Below are 7500 nucleotides of genomic sequence, written 5' to 3'. Positions count from 1 at the left end.
AGATAGATAGATAGATAGATAGATAGATAGATAGATAGATAGATAGATAGATAGATGAAATGTGATTAGACTGTAGGCCATTATATCCTGCCAAGTCGAGCGAGACTCAACAGACCAGAGTCAAAGTACTTCATACTGCTTTTGAACTATAGCATACTCCGCTCTGGATAGCCAGCCAGTTCAACATTCACGAGAAGAGGAAGAGAAAGGGACCAGAGAAGGGGGGTGGAAATACAGATGTGTTGTGTTGGTTAACTCAAGTGTAAAAGGAGAATAACTGCTTATCCCCCCTCTCTCTCTCTCTCTCTGTCCTCCAAGATCAACTTCTACTGTGGGATCTTCCTGCTGGCCTGCATCAGTCTGGACCGCTACCTGTCCATCGTCCACGCTGTCCAGATGTACTCCAGCACAAAGCCCCGGTTAGTCCACATCAGCTGCCTGTTGGTCTGGCTCTTCTCCCTGCTCCTCATCATCCCTGACTACATCTTTTTAGAGGCTTTGACCTTGAAGAATACAACACAAGGACAAACGGTGTGCACTCACAGCTACCCGCACGCCTCTCCGTCAGCATTTGACTGGCGGCTGGCATCACGCCTGCTGTTCCATATAGTGGGCTTTCTCCTGCCTTCGGCTGTCCTGCTCTATTGCTACTCCTTCATCAGGACCATCAGTGTGATCCTGGCCCTGGTGCTGGTCTTCTTTCTCTGCTGGACGCCGTACAACATCACTCTCATGGTGGAGACCTTCCAGAGCAGCAATGAGGCACCAGACACATCTACTGATGGTGTGTATGGAAAGGGAACCGGTCTGTTGGTCACTTCTGCTCTGGGCTGTTTTCACGCCTGCCTCAACCCTCTGCTCTATCTCGGCTTGTGTGGAAACTTCAGGAAGCGGGTGCTGAAGATGCTGAGGTGTGAGAGAGGGTGGCAGGCTGTCTCTCTGTGGGAGTTGGGTGCCCCCTCTGACCAGACTGGCCAGAGGGAAGAGCTGAATCAGATGGGAAGGTTTTAGAGCCACACATCATCATGACCTATGCCGATTTTGCTGTTAGGTGTGTGTGTGTGTGTGTGTGTGTGTGTGTGTGTGTATCAACTGTGATGTCATCAGGCAGTTGTGATGTCATCAGTGATGTCACTCGAGCAATTTTCTTCTTCTCGAGTTAATATTGGTTAAGTGGTGTCTGTTTGCTCCGTAAATATTGAACTGTTGGATTAATGAATCTACTTAGTTTCCAACTGTTACACATATTCATCATAAAGTTAATGCCATAACTTTGGGAATTTTAGGGAATATCTTACTCCTGTCAATGTTGTTCCAATTTAACAAAATGGTGTCTATAGTAATCATTTACTAATGGTGTTCATGTTACTATAGGAATTACTTTATGCATTATTTAATAGTTTAGGGTCAGTTAATTCTTAATAAGCATTAACTAATGCGTATTAATGCTTATTAGCATTAGCAATAATTTTGTGACCTGCATTATTGTAAAGTGTTTCCATATTACTCTGTGACTGTGAACTGAACTTTGAGCTCTTGTGAAGTGTGAACTTGCACAACATTATATTTAGCTATGCTTTTTTCCTTCAAAAACAGACGGCACCTAACCTAACACATCTCAGACCGCTTTCTTTCCTTCGCTTTCTTTCCTTTCTCTTTCTCTCACTATGATAATCATATAATCACTTGGCTCTTATCCACAGTTATGTACCGTGAGCAGTGTTGGGCAAGTTACTCAGGAAGTGTATATTACGTATTACTGAGTACTCCTTTAAAAAGTAATACAATTACTTTACTTATTACTTTCAAAAGTAATACTCGCTACTTTACTATTACTTTCATACACCAGTTCCGAAAAAGTGACATACAACCTGGTTAACCAGCTCCTTTTAAAACTGAATCCACTTTATTGGAACAATAATTCACCTTACAGGAGGAGTCAACAATCAGCCAAACTGCAGACTTTTTATTTCTTTATGTTGTTTTTATGTTTGGACCGGTGCATGTAACCTGACCAAACATAAAAACATTGGTGTGAACATACTCACGGCTTCTCTCTTCAATCTGTGGTTATAACTGGCGCTGAAATGGCATGGAGATTCCTTCAGGAAATACTTCCGTTCAAGTGCCCGCCCTCCGCCTTGTCTCGTACTGGATTGGATGTTGCCAAGCTATCACTCCGATCGACACTGGCCAATAGGGACGTGTGTTACTTCTTTCTGCTGTAGGTCCCACCCTTATTGTAACAGAAAAAGTTTTGCAAAACTCAGGTTTTGCAAACAAAACTTTTCATTTCGCAAAAGAAAAGTTGAGCTTTGTAAGCAAAGGTAATGGTTTCGCAAACAAATGTTTTGGAGTTGAGAACAAAATGTTTATGTTTGCATGCAACTTTTTTTAATTCACATTAATGAAAAATCTAAATCTAAATCTAAATCTAAATTATTTTATTTTATTTTTAAAATTTTCTTTGATTGGATTTTTGATAGTTTTGTTTTCAAATCTATTTTTTTGCATACGGATCTATTTTTTTTATTACAAAGTGGATTTATTTTCTCACAGATACACTGTCTTTGGTTACAGGATGTAAACTTTCAGTCACAGAATAAAGACACATATATCTCTCCATACACACCCCAGCTTCATGCGTCACTGAACACACGCATATTTTTTAACACCTGTATGGTGTAGAAATTAGAAACATGTGACATCATGTAGTCTATATAGCAAATGGTTTATTTAAATTGTGTAAGTTAGTAGCCTACTTAATTAACCTGTATAAAGTAGTGTGGCACAATATTGTGCTTTAAGTAAAACAGTTGTCCAATGGTAAAGTAAAGGCGAAAATGAATTATGCAAATGACAAATAATGTGAAAATGAATAAGCAAGAATATGAAAATGGATTAAAAAAGACACATTTTACATTGCATTTTGCAAATCAGCATGAATTCATCAGTCTTCCATTTGTCAATTTAATTAATTTAATTGACTTATAAATGGCTCATTTATAAGCATTTTTTATTAGGTTTATAAATAGTTTGATCAAACAGCTCATTTAAAAGCATATTTTTCTAGAAGCCGTCTGGAAAGTGAATATGTACAGTAAATAGGGGATTCTTCAGGAGTCAAGACATTGGTGGTGGACTGGGGAGGTGGGTGGGGTCAAACACAGCTTTCAGAGAATGGGATGCGATCAGCTCAGGTACAGCGACCAGAGATCAGGGAAAGAGAATGATGACACGCTGAGCATGGCTATAAATAGGCTGCCACGTCATAGCCTCGGCATTGACGACATTATCGGCGTCATATAGGCAAGTGCGTCACACGGACATCACACTAGGATTACACTTGTCGTCACACTAGGATTAGGGCCTATGATGAGGTCACTAGGATTACAGATGCGAGGCAGCGTGTCTGGTCTTCATCTTGAAACTAGGTCGAGACCACCATTTCAATCATGAGAGACCAGACGCAAGCTTTATTCAAGTATGGCATGGCGATAAGATCTATGGCATGAAACGGCATGGCAGCTAATTCTGATGGCATGGCAGCATGGCGACTAGTTCTTTGGCATAATGACTCCATGGTAAGATGCCTCTCTTCTTGAGGTGAGAGAGGGCATCTGCTCAGACTAGAATAGAGAATCCCCTGAGAATTACTGCTTGGATTGGATAAAGATTTGTATAGGCCTAGGGTGATAATGCAGGGGACACAGAGGAAAAAAGCACAGTATTGTGCACAGAAGAAATCCATGCAGTCAGCAGAGACATCCTTTTCCAATGCAAAAGATTCCCAGCAGGAATCAAAGAGCAGACACCGAATTAGGCACTGGGCAGACAAGTGCCAAATGCCATCTAGAAAACATTCCTGGATGAACAATGACGGACTTTTGCGCATCGGAGGCGCCATGAAACCATAAAAGCACCCTCTCTCTCTTTCTCGCTCGCTCTCTCTCTCAGCTCACTCTCTCTCTCTTTCCCTCTCCCCCCCTCCCTCCCTCATGTCGGTTGACGCATGTAAAAGCAGCTGCCAATTACCAATAACTTAATTTATTTATCCTGGTTGCTGCTCCACCCTCTGCCGATCTGGGGAGAGCCGAAACTGGCTCCATGCTTCCTCCCAGACATGGGTGGTTAGCCAGCCGCTTCTTTTCACCTGACAGAGGAAGCTTCACCGGTAGGACATAGCACGTGGGAGGTTCACGCTATTCCAACCAGTTCCCCTCCCTCTGAACAGGCGCCTTTAACGACCAGAGGAGGAACCACATTAGCAACCAGGATATTGCATGTTTTTGTCAAATTGTCATGGCAAATTGTTTACAAAAGATGGACAATAAAGCTGATTTTCAAAGTACCTTTTAAGTTGTGAATTATTGTCAAATTTCTCTCTTGATTACAAAGGTGGAAAATACAACTGTTTTTAACGGGGTGTTTAATGATTAAATGTTTAAGCTCCCCACAAATGCAGATGTTTTTTTAAATATATATAACCAATTGCAAATTATTACAATTACCAAACAGATAAAAAGTAGATTATTGAAATGTTTTAACTTATTTTAGATTTAGAATGTTAGAATTTTCTATAAAACACAATACATTTTAATGTAATTCCACAACGTTTATTTTTGGCCCTCGGCCCTCCACCCAGATTGAGTTTTGGCCCTTCATGAGAAAGAATGTGGGCACCCCTTGTTTAGAGGCTCCATCATCTCAACACATTCTCATTATTCACATCATAGCGTGTTCTCTCTATGTTGACTATTTCTCACCTTGGCTTCACTTCTGAACACACAGGGGAGCCTTTTCCATCAAGACCATAGCCAAAAACCTCTGTTACAGTTATATCTATTTAGACATGAAACAACTTCCCACATGGAAAGAATCTATATGAACATATATGCAACTATATGCAACCTATATGCAACCTATATGCAGCATATAGGAGCATATAGGCCATATATATGCCGCATATAGGTTGCATATAGGCCAGATTTAGGTGCATATATGCGCGGCTACTGACTGCCTTTCCGAAGCCCTGCCACTCCGAACGTTAACTTCCATTATTCGGACTGGCGGTCGTTCACCTTAGAAGCCGCAATGCCGACCTTAGGTTTAGGCGTGGGGGTGGGAGAGGTTAGGTTTTGGGTTAGGGTCTGGGGGAGGTTAGGTTTAGGCATGGGGGGAGGTTAGGTTTGGCGTGAAAAACGGGGAATATAGAACCCGGGGAACATAGACATGATCCCTTTCTGAGTGCCGATATTTCGGAGTGGCAGAACGTCGGAGTGGCAGCACGTCGGAGTGGCAGCATGTAACCTATATGCGCATATAGGAGCATATAGGCCATATATATGCCGCATATAGGTTGCATATAGGCCAGATTTAGGTGCATATATGCGCATATAGGAGCATATAGGCCATATATATGCCGCATATAGGTTGCATATAGGCCAGATTTAGGTGCATATATGCGCATATAGGAGCATATAGGCCATATATATGCCGCATATAGGTTGCATATAGGCCAGATTTAGGTGCATATATGCGCATATAGGCCACATTTATGCCGCATATAGGTTGCATATAGGCCAGATTCAGGTGCATATAAGTGCATATACCGGGCATATAGGTCTCCTATAGCTTCTTTATATCCACATATAGGTACTATATGTGCACATACAGGGCATATATGTCTCCTATATAGCTTCTTTATATACACATAAAGGCCCTATGTTCATAATACAGGTCATATAGGTCTCACTTCTTTATATCCACATATAGGCCATATATGTACACAATACAAGGTATATGCCTCCTATATAGGTCATTTACAAATCTGTTTGTATACACTGTGTCATAATCCATATATACCCAGCGAGCACAAAACGTTTTTTCAACGTTGATTTTTAGTTTAAATCTGGGTGATATTGGGTTTGAACGTCTAAGACCTAATTTCACCCTCTTTTCAACCGGCTAAAATGCGGTTACAACGTAAACGTGTAAAAAAACACAATTTGGTTCATCATATTGTTAAAACATTTGTTGTAGTTTGGAATAGAGACAATATTGATAGTGTGTGAATTGGCATTTTATTGTCTTTTATTGTGTAACTGAGAGTTGAAATCTGATCTACACGAAAACTACATTTCAACGCATTTTATGTCACATGAAATATCATAAATATGGGACTATAGGCTATGTGGTGCCAGCAAAAAGCTTCCAGGACACAACTATGGTTAATAGTTTAGCGCAATACTATAAAATAATGAATTCAGTTCCTGCAGCAACGAGCATGCGCAAGTACTTACTAGCTGTGACTGACTAGACCAAAGCAAGTCTGCACCGGTCTGCACCAAGTGCGGAACGAGGTGCTCTGGGCACACTATGTTATTGTAACAGACTATACGAGGCTCTGTGTAGGCCTACCTCCTGAGTCTCTGGTGTTAAATGAAGTTAACCTCTGAAGCCGTACAGCCTACAGACTATAGATGCACACACACACACAACATCATTTTAGTCTGTTACGATTGTACGCATCACATAAGATAACTTCCCGATCGCTGACAATTGTGGTCTACGTTGTGTGCGAGAGAGTATATAATGTGCCCGGCTCTCTGGTTAGTATAAGAAAATGTATAGCTCAGCATTAGAGCGCACGGCTTGAACTTTGGAGAACCTTGGAGAACGGGGTTTGAATCCCGTGTGTGCTGCTATTTTTTTTTATTTAAAATCCTACATATAGGTACATATATGTACATATAGGTTTCTCATATATGGTGCATACATAAAATTGGCCGATTTCCTATATTATATGTACATATAGCTACATATATGTACCTATACATATAGGTACTTATATGTACATATAATATAGGAAAACGGCCAATCTTATGTATGCACCATATATGGGAAAACTATATGTGGCCCTATATTAAAACATATAGGGTACATATAGATTCTTTCCATGTGGGTTGGTTAAGGTTAGACAAATGGTTGGCTTCAGTTCAGCATAAATAACAAAAAGTTAAATGTGACTTATGGTTGAAATGACTTTGAATCGAACCCCGGTCTCTGATGTCAAAGACCACAACACCCTTACTGGCCAACGGTTTGTGTCATTGTCACACTCCTGTGGTGTTGATTTCACACGTGGGATCTAGGAGTCTGTTGATCTACTCTGCATGTTGAAAAGTGACGGGGTGAGATGATGTCCTCTTGGACCTGGTCAACAGCCTGTGTGGTGTCCATGTTTTCATCTGCATTTTCACATGAACCCAGGAGACTGGAAATAACATGAAGGAGCAAATTATGTTTTATTATTAACAGCATAGAAATTGGATGTAAATTGAAAGAGATTAAATAAAATATGTCCCCTTCTCCTCTAAAACAATGTGAATATGATGATGCTGTGATATATGAAGCCTAGCGTGGATGCTCCCATCCTCACCTGAGCTCATCATGGCCGACTACAAGTCCCAACGCACGCACACACACACACACACACAC

The 7500-nt window shown here is 40.9% G+C and overlaps 1 pseudogene across 1 annotated transcript in view; it reads left to right on the top strand.

The window, feature by feature from the left end:
* The window catches only part of LOC310794867 (C-X-C chemokine receptor type 3 pseudogene), a 2156-nt pseudogene extending 1145 nt beyond the window's left edge, over nt 1-1011 (top strand). Inside the window, exon 2 of the transcript in view lies at nt 319-1011. The product of the transcript in view is annotated as a C-X-C chemokine receptor type 3 pseudogene (transcript). The remainder of the gene's footprint in view (nt 1-318) is intronic.
* Nucleotides 1012-7500: the final 6489 nt, after the last annotated feature.

The sequence above is a fragment of the Poromitra crassiceps genome, assembly GCF_964638095.1.
Source record: "Poromitra crassiceps genome assembly, chromosome: 20".
Lineage (NCBI taxonomy): Eukaryota > Metazoa > Chordata > Actinopteri > Beryciformes > Melamphaidae > Poromitra > Poromitra crassiceps.
Note: the sequence above shows the minus strand (reverse complement) of the source record. Positions and strands in the feature narration are given on the sequence as shown.